Here is a 15,858-nt window from a genome sequence, read left to right on the forward strand (position 1 = left end):
GCTCATTCAGCAAAACAATCTACACAGTAATTTACAGAATCGCATGAAAATTGAAAGTGTAAATTGTGTGTGCAAATGAGTTTTCAATGAGTGTACATTTTTGAGTTTTTCACAGTTAGGGAATAGACCCCCAGCACTGTCAAAAGTGTGAATAAAATATGAGCGCTTGTAGGGTAGCTTACGACTTTTTAATATGTTTCGGTTAGGTATGGCATCTACCATAATATGCAACACTGTGCATAGTTGAATCTTCGAAAATTTGGAAATACTTCGAACCGTATTGGAAAATTCGTACGCCGGCCATATTGTTATTGTGTGTATGAAAGAAAATATTCTAGACACGTGTTTAACGCGGATTTTTTTTGCCAATTCTAACGAAGAGTTAAAAGTTTGAAAATAAACATAAAGTGTGTTAATTGAAGCGATATTTTATCTGCAAGGTGTAGGAAATATTAGTTTTTTATTGTCTCGTGGAAAGGTAAGTGCATAGAATTATCGGAACAACATAACCTAGTCCGATGTCTGCTGTGCGTATTATTTAGTGTTGTACACCCTAATATATATAATTTTTTTTAACTATTTAATTGGGATTTGGCATTGCAAAAAATATATTTATGGTTTATATTGTTTTCTGCAAAATTCTTGTGCAACAAAATCAATAATAGCTGTTCGGGAGTAAATACACCAACTACAAGGAATAACTTACTAATCCGAATGTATTTACGGCGGGCGGGGTAACACAAAACAAATGCTTCCGTAGACCAATTTAATAAAAATCGGAAGCATAACAGAAATTGATTTGTTAAATTTATGTAATTAAAATTAAAGAAGGGGTAAAAGTCTAGTTGAGGGGTCGACTGCTAATACGCTACCAAAAATATCGAGAGAGGTGTCAAAAGACGTGTAGGCAGCGATTTAGTTTAGCACCACCCGAGTTCGGGGTTTAACTTGGTATCAAATGAAAGAGGGAGTTCTCCCGATCACATATATATATATTTTAATGTGCGCAAACTTATAATTTAAAAGATATTTGTTGTTAAAGTTTGCAAATTTCTGTACAACTTTTATATGTGTATACGTATATATATTTTATGACATTACAAATCTGTGCTGCCACATCTAAAAAACGGAACAAGTGCAGAATCGAAAAACTCATAAAAATACCTTTCATCTGATGTATATATATCTTTAACTTTTCTAGTCTTTATTTATCAAAAATTTGAAAAGCTCTTTTGCATTCGTGAACGAGTTGTTGTTGTTGTTGTTGTAGCAGTGCTTCGCCCCACCTAACAGACGCGACCGATCACAAACTGTCATCAATATCCTCTAACGGGAGTCCAAGAAAACTTGCTGTTTCAACAGGGGTGGACCATAGGGAAAGGGGTATTAGAGGCGTTGGTTCCACATTACAATTAAAGAGATGGTTGGTGTCATGTGGGGACACATTGCAAGCGGGGCATACATTTTGTATGTCGGGGTTGATTCTGGATAGGTAAGAGTTTAACCTATTACAGTATCCAGAACGAAGTTGAGCCAGAGTGACACGCGTTTCCCTGGGGAGTATGCGTTCCTCTTCCGCTAGTTTTGGATACTTTACTTTGAGTACTGGGTTCACCGGGCAATTCCCGGCATAAAGGTCCGACGCCTGTTTGTGGAGTTCACCAAGGACCTGCTTGTGTTTTTTCGCTTCATACGGCTGTGTTCTCAGATGCCGTATTTCCTCAAAATGCTTACGGAGATGACTCCTTAAGCCCCTAGGCGGTGCTGGCTCGTCAATCAGATGTCTGTTGGGATGCCCAGGTTTCTGGGTATTCAACAGGAACTGTTTGGTCAGCATCTCGTTTCTTTCCCTGATGGGGAGTATTCTCGCCTCATTATGTAGATGGTGTTCTGGGGACATAAGAAGACAGCCCGTGGCAATTCTGAGAGCAGTATTTTGGCAGGCCTGTAGCTTCTTCCAGTGGGTAATTTTTAGGCTTGGCGACCATATGGGTGACGCGTAGCACGTAATCGGCTGGCTAATTGCTTTGTATGTAGTCATGAGCGTTTCTTTATCTTTTCCCCAGGTACTGCTAGCAAGGGATTTGAGGATTTTGTTACGGCTCTGAATTCTCGGAACAATTGCGGCTGCGTGCTCACCAAAATGTAGATCCTGATCAAACGTAACACCCAAGATTTTGGGGTGTAGGACAGTCGGTAGCGTAGAGCCATCGACGTGGATGTTCAAAATGGTCGACATTTGGGACGTCCATGTTGTAAATAAGGTCGCGGAAGATTTAGTCGGTGATAATGCCAGGTTTCGCGAGGCGAAAAAACTGGAGAGATCCGGGAGGTAGCCGTTTATTTTGTTGCATAGCTCATCGATCTGTGGGCCTGGGCCTGTGGCCATTACTGTGCAGTCATCGGCGTAGGAAACGATTGTGACTCCTTCCGGTGGTGAAGGTAGCTTAGATATGTAGAAATTAAACAAAAGTGGGGATAGGACACCACCCTGTGGCACCCCTTGTTTAATTCTCCTTGGCTTTGATGTTTCGTTTCTAAATAGCACCGATGCCTGCCGACCACCCAGATAATTTGCGGTCCACCTTTTAAGACATGGGGGAAGGGTAGACCCTTCCAGGTCTAGCAGTAACGAGCCATGGTTGACCGTATCAAAAGCTTTTGATAGGTCTAGCGCTACGAGTACTGTTCTATGGTGGGGGTTTTGATTTAAACCGCAATTTATCTGGGTGCTAATGGCATCGTGAACGAGTTGATATTACTTTATAACTCTTATGTTTATTGTTATGTTAGCCGATCCAACACCGGCTCCGCCATGCACAGTAATTCTGCGTAGAACACCTTTCTGCATAGGCGGGCCTTAGGCCGCGCTTATAAAAAATAACCCTGGTCTACGTCATGGCAAGTCCGGGTGTGTGGTGTAACCGTGGCTACCGTCACGGTGATGCCCTTCTGCGAAGTACACCCTAATTCTTTTGTGGCTTTTTGTTGTTCACGCTCAAGGGCGTCGCGTAGCCTACGCCTTATCGCCTAGAGACTAAACTCATAGCAAGATCTGCTCTGTAGACTTGTTCTGGGTATAATTTCCCCAGAAAAGATCGCGAGAGCGGGAATGGAGGTGGCCTCTCGTTTATCGTACACCACTCTGTGCAATATCATTTATGTGATCACGTCATCGGCCGCAGGGACAGTGTCTGTCCGGTCAAGCGATGCAATCCTAGAAATCATCAACATCTACATCCCTCCTGCCACCTGTCATCCGACCACCTGCGTATACATATTTCGTTCGACCGTACCGCCGACTTCATCGTCACAGAAAAACGCACTTTTGTAAACCTTAAAAAAGGAAAGTGGGATGAATACAAATCCTTTACAGACAACCGCTTTGCTGCCATCCCTATCCCGACTGATGCTCGCCAAGGGGAGCGTGCTTTCCGCAAGTTCATTGAATCCGCCTCTGATTCTTCATTCCCGCCGGTAGAATTCCCGAAATTAGGTGGCGGAGGCCGCAAATTTAGCGAGAGAACGTGACCTTATAAGACAGCTCGATCCCGGCAAACCCCAAATGAGGGATTTCATTTCATTTCATTTCATTTATTTATTACGGCAAAAAAGCCCAATTCATAAATTAAATTATATTACAATTTACTATCTTATAGCTAAGGTTTTACAATATTCATAAAGTTTTGCTTTAAAAGCTCCGATTTCATTACAACTTTTTATATCTATAGGCAGTTCATTGAAACTTTCTACACCTTTATAAAAAATATTGCTGATCTATTTCAGTTCTGAATAGTTCTGAATAGAGATATAAACCAACGTATCAGATATCCTTGGACTGCCGTTAGAGGATTTTGATGACAATTTGTGATCGGTCACACCTATTGGATGGGGACGAAGCACTGATACAACAACAACAACAAGCGGATTCAATGACCTTGCGGAAAGCACGTTCCCCTTGGCGAGCATCAGTCGGAATAGGGAGGGCAGCAAAACGATTGTATGTAAAGGATTTGTACTCATCCACTTTCCTTTCATAAAGTTTATGAAAGTGCGGTTTTCAGTGACGATGAAGTCGTAGGTTCGCTCGAGCGAAATAAGTCTGTCTTGTCTTGTCTTGTCTTGTCTTGTCTTAATGGTGGACCGGTGTTTTGAAAGGAGGACCGCAAATTATCTGGGTGGTCGGCAGGCATCGGTGCAATTTAGAAACGAAACATCAAAACCAAGGAGAATTAAACAAGGGGTGCCACAGGGTGGTGTCCTATCCCCACTTTTGTTTAATTTCTACATATCTAAGCTACCTTCACCACCGGAAGGAGTCACAATCGTTTCCTACGCCGATGACTGCACAATAATGGCCACAGGCCCAGGCCCAAAGATCGATGCGCTATGCAATAAAATAAACGGCTACCTCCCTGATCTCTCCAGTTTTTTCGCCTCGCGAAACCTGGCATTAACACCGACTAAATCTTCCGCGACCTTATTTACAACATGGACGTCCCAAATGTCGACCATTTTGAACATCCACGTAAAAAAAAAAAAAAAATAATAATAATAATAATGTCACTACGCTACCGACTGTCCTACACCCCAAAATCTTAGGTGTGACGTTTGATCAGGATCTACATTTTGGTAAGCACGCAGCCGCAATTGTTCCGAGAATTCAGAGCCGTAACAAAATCCTCAATTCCCTCGCTGGCAGTACCTGGGGAAAAGATAAAGAAACGCTCATGACTACATACAAAGCAATTAGCCAGCCGATTACGTGCTACGCCTCACCCATATTTGTATTTGTATTTGTATTTATTAGGCAATTCATCCCAGCACAACAATTTGACAAAAATTATTTTACAGTGCTAGTCGGTAAAAGGCATAAAATAGGAACAATCTAATCTTGAAACTTAAAGCTAATGACTATGGCTAAGAAAAGGTTACAACAAATAATATATTTAATAAATAGTAAATAGATAAATAAAGGAATGATAGAGTACATTTGCTTAGAAGGAATCAGTATTTTAATTGTCTAGGTTATTATAGAAACTTGTTAATTCTTTATTGAAGAGCAGAGCATTGCTTATAAGCCTAAGTCTAGAAGGGAGCGAGTTCCAAAGACGTATGGAATTAATGAAGAACTGGCGATCAGATATTAGCATACGATGTCTGAAGTGGGTAAGGAGAACAGATATAGACGACTGGAGAAAATTTAGCCTCCGATACAGATAGTCAGGTTCCTTCATATATATTAATTTATGTAGCGTAGTGAGCGTTTTAAGTTTAATAAGGTTATCGAAAGAAATGTTTAGCAACCTGTAAGCATGTTGAGAGACGTGGTCAAGTCTTTTCAACCCATAGACGTATCTAGCAATGTTGTTATACACAACATTAAGTTTCCTATTACATACATAGTCACAATTGGAGTAAACCTCACAACCATAAAGGAGCGTAGGTATTAAATACGCTTTTGCTATTAGTAGACGAATATGTAACGGAGTAAAATATTGTGTAAGCCAGAGTGTACGAAGCATCCCATACACTTTTCCCACTGTGCGGAAGATGTGATCTTTCCATGTCAGGGTTTTGTTAAAAACTATACCTAGATTTTTTGCCGTGTCAACGTATTCTATAATAGTGTTGTCTAAAATTAAATTTTCCATTCCACTTTTATCTAGTGACCTTCTATGAATGACTATACATTTCGACTCCTTAGGGTTAAGACATAAGCCGTTCATAGAAGCCCACGTACCAATTTGACACAAATCGTAATTTAAGTTATTAATACATGAACTGGTACGATCACTAGGACAGCACATATACAATTGTACGTCGTCAGCATAAATGTGAATATTACAATACTTGAGAACACCAGGCAAATCGTTTATATACAAAACAAATAACAGGGGACCAAGGATTGAGCCTTGTGGGACTCCTCTTAAAACACTGACGAAGTCAGACTTTCTGCTACCAACACTTACTGCCTGAGTTCGGTCGGCCAAATACGATCTGATTAGGGCTGTTGCACAATTGGAGAAATTAAATAGGTTGTCCAGCTTCTTGCAGGGAACGGTGTGGTCAACCGAGTCAAACGCTTTTGAATGGTCGAGAAGAGTCAGGAAAGCAGTAAAATTTTTGTCAACTTGTTCTCGAATATCCTCTATCACCGAGCGCAGTTTTACAGCTACGATTTGACCTGAATCCAGACTGGGAATATGTGAGAAGGTTATTATTCTGCACATAAGTATTTATCTGGCAGTGCAAAATTCGTTCGACGACCTTGGAAAGGAAAGGCAGAATAGCTATAGGCCTATACTCCTTGTTTTGCTTGGGGATTGGGATTACCTTAGCAACTTTCCAACATTTGGGAAATACACAGGACGTCAGCACAGAGTTAACCAAGTAGGTTAAGTGAGGAAGGATTTTAGGAAGAATTATTTTTAAAAATTTCGGACATATACCATCGAACCCCATAGCATTAGACTTTACTGAAAGAATGGCTTGAACGACATCACAATCATCGACACTAGCAAACTCAAGAGGACCAAAATCAACATTAGCGCGAATACAATAATTATCAGCACATATATTGTCAGTTGAGATTGGCAGATTTACAAAATTTATATTTATCTCATTAATGTCTACATCAGGGAGGACAGAAATATCACATTTGGATTTTCCGATACCAATATGTTTAATCGACTTCCAGGTTTCCTTCGATCTCAAAGCAGCACTAAACTTGTTATTATAAAATTTCTGCTTAGCTGACCTAATGTCTTTGTTTGCAGCGATCCTAGCTGTTTTGAAGCAGTTGTGAGCCTCCAGGGTTTTGTATCTTTTCCATCGTGAGTAAGCAAGGTTACGCTGGTGAATTAAGTGTTTTAGATTGGCACTAAACCAAGGGGTATTATTGTGTGTAGCAGCTTTGAGTTTCACTGGCACATAGTTGTCGAAAAGCCTAATAATATGGTTCTGTAGGAATGATGCCTGATCATCGACCGATGTCAGTGTACGAATCAAGCTCCACTCAACCGACTCCACCGCTGCATTAAGGGAACTGTAATCTATGCTTCTAAAATCACGATATGTAAAGGAACATTGTATGTGTGACGTTTGAAAGTTGTAACTAAGAAATATCAGATCGTGTTTTGAAAAGCAAGATGCCGACAATTGATCGTAGTGGAGCAATTTCAGGGGATCATTCACAAAAAATAAATCCAGCAAAGAAGAATTTGAGTCAGTAAAGTGTGTAGGTGAAGTTAAATTGGTGGGAAAAAGTCCAAGAGTCTCCATACTTAGCTTTAGAGTTGAGTCGACGAGAAGGTTGGAGTTGAAATCCCCAGCGATGATTATATTATCATAGCTTATAAGTAGAGGCTCGAGAAATTCAATAAAGCCAGAGAAGTCAACTCCACGATTAGGTCTGTATGCACAGCCGATAAGAAGCCTTTCATTATTTACAGAGAACACGTCTACGAACACATATTCGACAAAATCACTTGGACTAGCACTGCACCAAAGTTTACAGGATAAACTACTTTTAACATATATAGCAACACCACCACCATGACCACGTCTATCAGCCCTGAAAAGTTGATATCCATTTAGTTGCACCAAATCATTTTTGTGACATGAAGAAAACCAGATTTCGGAAATACATATAACATCTATATCAGAACCCTCAGATATGAATCTCAATTCATCCAGCTTTTTATATAGGCTTTGCGCATTAAGATGGATGACTTTGAGCCCTTTAGTACGTTTGTTGAATACGCGCAACAGTGTATGTAAGCAGTCTTTGGAACTAGACAACCTATAGTCTAGGACCATCACTATATATGGGATATAAAGAATGCTCTGCGATGCGTAACAATAAAGACAACATAAGTGATTGTTTACAAGTATGATAGGGAGAGATAAAGACAGAAACGAAGAGACTCAAGAACTTAAGTAATATACCATACATAGAAATTAATTTATTGATCATTATTCGTTGGCGCATCATCAACTCGAAAGGAACTCGCGCTTTCTTCGCCGGTATTCTCAAGACGCTCTAGAAAATCCAAGCTATGTATTGCTTCAGGGCTGGCGTTGGCTGTTCGTCTGATATGTACCAGACCCTTCTTAGAAAAAACCGCCACTACCTTCCTTTTCTTCTTTAGACGGATCGCTGCCTTGAAGATCGCATAGTTTTGCCTAGACAGCGAAGCATTTACATAAATCGGAGCATTTGAATTTATGCCCACATGAAGTAATTGCAGACCCTTGATGTTTGGATTGTTTTGGCGCCTAAAGGTGCCTATACTTTTTAGCAATTTGTTTTTGTCTGTCGGCGACTGAAATTTGATTATTACGGCCGGATCTGTCACGCTGTTGTCTATTTTCCGTAGCCGAAAAATGCTCATTATAGGTATTGGTTGCAATCTAAGAGTGGAACAGAGGTGATGAAAGACACTTGCTAAGTTTTCTCCTTCCTTAAAGGGAATTCCGTGTACACGGATTTCACTTGCGGCAATATGGCTCTCTTGCTTTGACGCATTGTTTTTGAGTTTTTTTAATTCCTCTTCGAGATAACCAACGCGCTCGAACACACTCTCCAGCTGAGTAACTCTTGCATTAAGCTCACTGACCTCTTTCTTCAGCACCACAAATTTGTCTTCTAGTTTTTTGCATACGAATTCGATGAGCCTTTTTTCCGAGTCCAAAATTTGCTTAGCAATCAGATCGTTGAACTTAGCAAATCGCTGATCCATGCTTTGCATTAAACTAGGAGAGAAGCCGCTGATCCGTTGCACCTTTTTGGCGCTATCAACCTCGTTATTAAGGTCGTCACCACGACGTTTACCATTGGCTTGATCCATGGTGTTCGAAAAAAACGGGCCAAAAAATATTGCTCCAAGAAACTGGGTGGCAGCTCTAACGCAGCTTAGATTATTATGACGCAGGTTCAAGTTTAGCATAGACGCAAACCACAAAATAAAGCTTGAAGCACAAACAAACTTCAGTGACTACAAAACTTTTGGCGGGAAGATACACAGTTGATGAAGGTGTCAAAGAAAAACAAGTTGACTGACAACAACAAAACAGGAGCACCAATCGCAATATACTGCCAAGTTAGTAAAGTTGAATTGGAGATCACCTGGACAGAGGATCTTACTTTCCACAGACAAATGTCACGTTTATTAATGTTTAGACACAGGTTGTAAGAATTAAGACTCACAATAAACAATGAATTTGAAAATTTAAAGAGGAGCACAAATTACTTTAGCTTTCACACACCAGGGTTGCCAACTTTTTTTCCATATGGTCACCAAGCCTAAAAATTACCCACTGGAAGAAACAACAGGCCTGCCAAAATACTCCTCTCAGAATCGCCACGGGCTGTCTTCTTATGTCCCCAGAACACCTTCTGCATAATGAGGCGAGAATACTCCCCATCAGGGAGAGAAATGAGATGCTGACCAAATAGTTCCTGTTGAATACCCAGAAACCTGAGCATCCCAACAGACATCTGATTGATGAACCAGCACCACCTAGGGGCTTAAGGAGTCATCTCCGTAAGCATTTTGAGAAAATACGGCACCTGAGAACCCAGCCGTATGAAGCGAAAAAAACAAGCAGGTCCTTGGTGAACTCCATAAACAGGCGTCGGACCTTTATGCCGGGAATTGCCCGGTGAATCCAGTACTCAAAGAACAGTACCCAAAACTTGCGGAAGAGGAACGCATACTCCCCAGGGAAACGCGTGTCACTCTTGCTCAACTTCGTTCTGGATACTGTAACAGGTTAAACTCTTACCTATCCAGAATCAACTCCGACGTACAAAATGTATGCCCCGCTTGCAATGTGTCCCCACATGACACCAACCATATCTTTAATTGTAATGTGGAACCAACGCCTCTAACACCCCTTTCCTTATGGGCCACCCCTGTTGAAACGGCAAGTTTCCTTGGACTCTCGTTAGAGGATATTAATGACAATTTGTGATCGGTCGCGGCGATACAGCGAAATAAGTATAGGCAGGTGCTAGGTTGCCAATGTTCTGCTGGACACAGTTTACCAGACCTGCGCTCGCGATGGACGTCTCCGTTTATTGTGCATTTGATCCGCCAACATCTCACCCCTGCTGTCCGCTTGCTGGTTTGAAGGCCTGTATGTTCTTCTAGTGAGTAAGAGGCGACTAAAATACCAAAGTGAATCAAGGGGTTGCCAGCGAAATATATAGCTTCTCCTGCAGGGAACCATAGTTTATAAATTTATTTGTAAACTATGATGATTATAAAAATAATAGTAATATAGCTTCTCCAAACCCAATTGTCAACCTCACCTATCCGAGGCGAATCCTGTTTCACTAACAGACGAGGCTCTGGCGATCCCAAGCTGCTCATGGAACTTGAGGGTGGGGAGGGAGGGATGCCCTGAAGGTTTAATGTGGCCATATAAATCGTTCCCGAGATGGTCGGGCTAGCACCTTAATGGTGCTGTGTACCGGAGCGTGCCGGAGCTGTATCCGGAAAAGGACCATCACATCGATAACACTCCCCAAAACCTTCGGGGAATAACCTTATCGCTATAACAACAATAACAACAAGCGTTTGCATACAATAAATCTTTTTTTGTTTGGGACGTTTCCGCGACTCTTGTATTTAATTAATTTTTGTTTCATTGCGCTACGTGCACAAATTTCATTCAGTTTTTAGCTACTCTTAAGAATTAATATTTAAGTTAATATTGAAATCTCCAACTAGAGAGGTATTCGTACCTGATTCTAATACTTCTGTTAAAATGCTCTCGGCGTGATTTAGAAATTCACTGTCGCTGCAACTTGGGGAATGGTACAACACACCTATTTGCCACTTAATGTCCATTTGCGTTAATTTTAAAATAGCACACAGCTGGACACAGAGGAGTAGATGGTAACGAGCGAGCCCCTAGGCGGTGCTGGTTCATCAATCAGATGTCTGTTGGGATGCCCAGGTTTCTGGGTATTCAATAGGAACTGTTTGGTCAGCATCTCATTTCTCTCCGTGATGGGGAGTATTCTCGCCTCTGCATAATGAGTTGAGCAAGAGTGACACGCGTTTCCCTGGGGAGTATGCGTTCCTCTTCCGCAAGTTTTGGATAATTTTCGTTAAGCACTGGATTCACCGGGCAATTCCCGGCATAAAAGTGCGACGCCTGTTTATGGAGTTCATCAAGGACCTGCTTGTGTTTTTTCACTTCATACGGCTGGGTTCTCAGGTTCCGTATTTTCTCAAAATGTTTACGGAGATGACTCCTTAAGCCCCTAGGCGGTGCTGGTTCATCAATCAGATGTCTGTTGGGATGCCCAGGTTTCTGGGTATTCAACAGGAACTGTTTGGTCAGCATCTCATTTCTCTCCGTGATGGGGAGTATTCTCGCCTCTGCATAATGAGGCGAGAATACTCCCCATCACGGAGAGAAATGAGATGCTGACCAAACAGTTCCTGTTGAATACCCAGAAACCTGGGCATCCCAACAGACATCTGATTGATGAACCAGCACCGCCTAGGGGCTTAAGGAGTCATCTCCGTAAACATTTTGAGAAAATACGGAACCTGAGAACCCAGCCGTATGAAGTGAAAAAACACAAGCAGGTCCTTGATGAACTCCATAAACAGGCGTCGCACTTTTATGCCGGGAATTGCCCGGTGAATCCAGTGCTTAACGAAAATTATCCAAAACTTGCGGAAGAGGAACGCATACTCCCCAGGGAAACGCGTGTCACTCTTGCTCAACTTCGTTCTGGATACTGTAACAGGTTAAACTCTTACCTATCCAGAATCAACCCCGACATACAAAATGTATGCCCCGCTTGCAACGTGTCCCCACATGACACCAACCATCTCTTCAATTGTAATGTGGAACCAACGCCTCTAACACCCCTTTCCTTATGGTCCACCCCTGTTGAAACGGCAAGTTTCCTTGGACTCCCGTTAGAGGATATTGATGACAATTTATGATCGGTCGCGGCAATTAGGTGGGGCGAGCAATGCTACAACAATAACAACAACAGCGAGTGGACGAGCTTGCCAGGTTGGCATCGGGCGGAAAGCAATAGGGCCCGAGCCTATGGTGCCAATAGGATCACATACAATAAGGGAGTACTTTAGACAAAAGGAGGCGTGCCTTAGAGAACAACACTGGCGCGAAAGTCTAGGACTTCGGCAGGCAAAGGCACTAATAGGAGGGTACAACTCGAAGCGATATAATGCTATGATTAACCTCCCAAAAAGTAGCCTTAGGATTTTAACAGGTATACTCACAGGTCACTGTAGGCTAAAGAGCCATATGCATAAATTGGGCATATCAGCCAGTAGCCTCTGTCGATTCTGTGATGTCGAAGATGAGTCTGCAGAACACATCCTGAAGGAATGTGAGGCAGTCGCGAGACGAAGACTTAGTATCCTAGGCTCATCCAAACTAGGAAATAGTCACATACACTCTCTGAAGCCGAGAACCATTCTGGATTTTCTCAAAGAACTCGGCTTGGATGAAGTGTTGTAAAGAGAATGAGGGCACAATAGACCAATAGGTCGCAGTGCTTAACCTCACAACATCTATTTATCTATCTAAAATATCACACCATACGTTTGTATCAATTGATCTATTAAACCTGACTTTGTACTCGATTTCCCTTTTCAGTAATAAAACTACCCCTCCCATATGTCTACTATTGAGAGTCGCTACGAATTAGTGTATACGGTGCAATATTAATTTCAGAATCAAGAATATCTGAAGTTATACGTGTTTCTGAACATAAAACAATATCCGGATCCACTTCTTCTAACATTCTTTTGTTGGCGTGTGGAAAACAACACGTATTTTAAGCTGCATTACCTTGTAAAATTCATTTAATTCAGGTGTAATTCTGTACAAAGGAAATGATTAACTTATATTGCAATTTATATGATTGTAATTCTAATTATAAGCGTGGTCGCTAAAATACTTGTGCTGCTTGTCCTCCTTGTTCAACGCCGCCAACGAAAAGAAAGGGAAAAGGCAAAAAGCTCCAATGCAATGCCTTAACGTCAGTTGAGCTTATGTCGGCGATTTACTTGACATACAGCCACAAGGTTGCATTTTGAAGTAGAATAAATTTGTAAATTTAGGTACTCAAGGGCGTACCGATTTGTGGCGCGCTAACATTCGTAAATTTGAAAATATTACAGTTTTTTATCTTATAGCTAAGGTTTTACAATATTCATATAATTTTGTTTTAAATACTGTTATTTGGTTGCAACTGGTGGTATAAAGGACCATTCGATTTCAGGATATTTTTGCAAAATAGCGTCGGACGATATTTTCTCGATCTCTTCCGCCAGTATTCGACTGGCGCCTCTAAAATTGGTCCCGTTGTCGGATAGAATTCGCCTGGGAACGCCTCTTCTAGCAATGAACAGTTTCAAAATGAGGAGAAATGAGTCAGTCAAGAGTGATGGCGCAAGCTCAATGTGAACGGCTCGAATGGTCATACACGTAAACACAACTCCCCAACGTTTCTCATGCCTTCTTCCTGCCAACACGTCAAAGGGTCCAAAATAGTCAACCCCTGTGTATGCGAAGGGGTGAGTAAATGCTGCAAGACGATCTGCCGGAAGTCTGCCCATTTCTGGAGGATTTAGCGTGGCCCGTTGGTTGCGACATTGTTCACAGACCTTTGCAACCGCTCTAACTAATGCACGTAATCCCGGAATGCAGAATCGCTGCCTCATCTCATTTACCACTATCTCGTTGTGATGGTGATGGAATTTGAGGTGGTAGAAGTCTGCGATGAGATTTGTAACGCTGTGATGCCGCCGGAGAATTATCGGTTGTTTTAGATCTGATGGCACGCCCCCTGCTTCGTCGATTCGTCCCTTTACGCGCAGCAGACCGTGTGAATGGAGAAAGTTTGTAAATTGAACTTTTACGACTTACCCCGCCGGTTCTCAGTTGATTGAGTTCTTCGCTGTAACATTCGGGCTGGCACATACGAAATATCAGAAGCTCGGCACTTTTGCAAGTCGTATCGTACAGCAGTATCTGAGTTATAGGGTTTTTCATCGGAGCTCTTATAGTCGATCGAAGAAAACGGAGAACGCACATCTGTGCTGAACGTAGTTTCTCCCATTTGCTGAATCTTTTGGGATCTGGTGATGCACCCTCTTCAACCGAGATGTCAGCTGCTATGTGCTGTATTGTTTCCAGGGTGGATTGCGATTGTTGTATTTCGGATGTGCCAGGAAGTGTCCGGTAGTCCGATCCTCTAAACCATCTGTCAGCGTTATTAACGTCGAGTTTGGGATTCCACTTAGTGGCGTCGTCCGCGACGTTGTGCTTTGATGGCACCCACCGCCATTCGTTGACTTCTGATTCTTTTAAGATTTCGCCAACGCGTACGGCCACAAATTGGTGGAACTTTCTGGTGTCAGACCATATTCAGCATAACACGTCCTTCGAATCGGACCAGAAGATACGACGGCTAATACGTATCGAGATCTCTTGCTGTATAAATTTAGCGAGCCGAAGCCCAAGAATTGCAGCCATCAGCTCAAGCCTCGGAACAGACAGTGGCTTCAATGGGGCGACTCTGGTTTTTGATGCTACTAGGCTGCACTGAACTTCGCCGATTACGTTGGAATGCAGGAATGCTACAGCCGCATATGCTGATACACCGGCGTCTACAAAAACATGCAGCTGACCGCCAAACATCTTGCAGAACTGCCTTGGTCTCGATCATAAAAAAGCTTAGCAGACCCAAAAGATCGAATATCGTCATCACCACTCGGAGCATTTGCCTCTTCGTTGGTATGCATGATTTATCAAAAAGATTCTGCTTGAAATTATGTTTGAAGGTTAACTCATCACTGTTCGGCAGCAATCACATGCCGAGAACCTTTTGGAATTCCGAACTTGGCTCGTCAAAGCACTTGTTTATGGACTCTGATCCTCCCATGAGTGCTTGCACAACTCGCGCAGAATTTGACAGCCAACTCCGCATCTCGAACCCGCCTTCACCGTGGATGTGGCGGACATCATTAGCTAAGCGAATCATCTCATCTTCGTCGTCCACGCTATGCAGCCAATCGTCCACAAATGTGTTTTGAACGATTGCTGCCACTGCTTGAGGAAGCTCATTCTCGAAACGTAGCGCATTTTTGTCCTTTATATAGTTGGCTAAAGATGGGGAGCAAGACGCTCCAAACGTCATCACGGTCATAGTCAATACATCAGGTCGCCGGCTGGTATCGCCATCCCTCCAAAGAAACTGTTGCGCCACCTGGTCCTCTATACTCACATGTATTTGGTGGAACATTTCACGGATGTCCCCGCATATAGCCACCGGTCGTTCGCGAAACCGCATTAAAACACCCACCATCGATCGTAAGAGGTCAGGGCCTGTAAGCAATACGTCGTTCAGGCTTGTATTTTGCACCTTGGCCGTCGCATCCCATACGATTCGTCTCTTATTTTTGTTAACATTCATGACGGTGAACATCGGTGTGAACTAGGACTTACCTCCTTTAGTGACTTCGTCGGCGGAAATCTTTCGAACGTACCCCTTGTCGATGTAGTGATTCATTTTCTCAATGACGAATTCTTTCAATTCGGCGCACTTTTCCATCTTTCTTTCAAGACATTGAAGTCAATGATAAGCCGTTTGGAAGGAGTCGGGTAAATCAATTATGTCTCCATAAGGGGCCAGTTTCCCCACTTCTTTTCGTATGGTTTATATTTGACTGTATTCTGCATTATGGTATATGCACGTTCGTCTGCCTTTGGCCTGAGCGGTTTGACGGTGGGACTGGTACCTATCGATTCTATGGAAAAATATGTTTTCATCAAGCTGTCCACTTGATTATC

General features: G+C 42.3%; 1 protein-coding gene across 1 annotated transcript in view; it reads left to right on the top strand.

Moving 5' to 3' along the window:
• The first annotated feature begins 300 nt into the window (after positions 1 to 300).
• spoon (spoonbill) overlaps positions 301 to 15,858 on the top strand; it is a 66,150-nt gene continuing 50,592 nt past the window's right edge. The window contains exon 1 of the mRNA XM_067778893.1: positions 301 to 478. The gene's annotated coding sequence lies outside the window, so the exon portion shown is untranslated. The remainder of the gene's footprint in view (positions 479 to 15,858) is intronic.

The sequence above is a fragment of the Eurosta solidaginis genome, chromosome 4 (genome assembly GCF_040869045.1).
Source record: "Eurosta solidaginis isolate ZX-2024a chromosome 4, ASM4086904v1, whole genome shotgun sequence".
Lineage (NCBI taxonomy): Eukaryota > Metazoa > Arthropoda > Insecta > Diptera > Tephritidae > Eurosta > Eurosta solidaginis.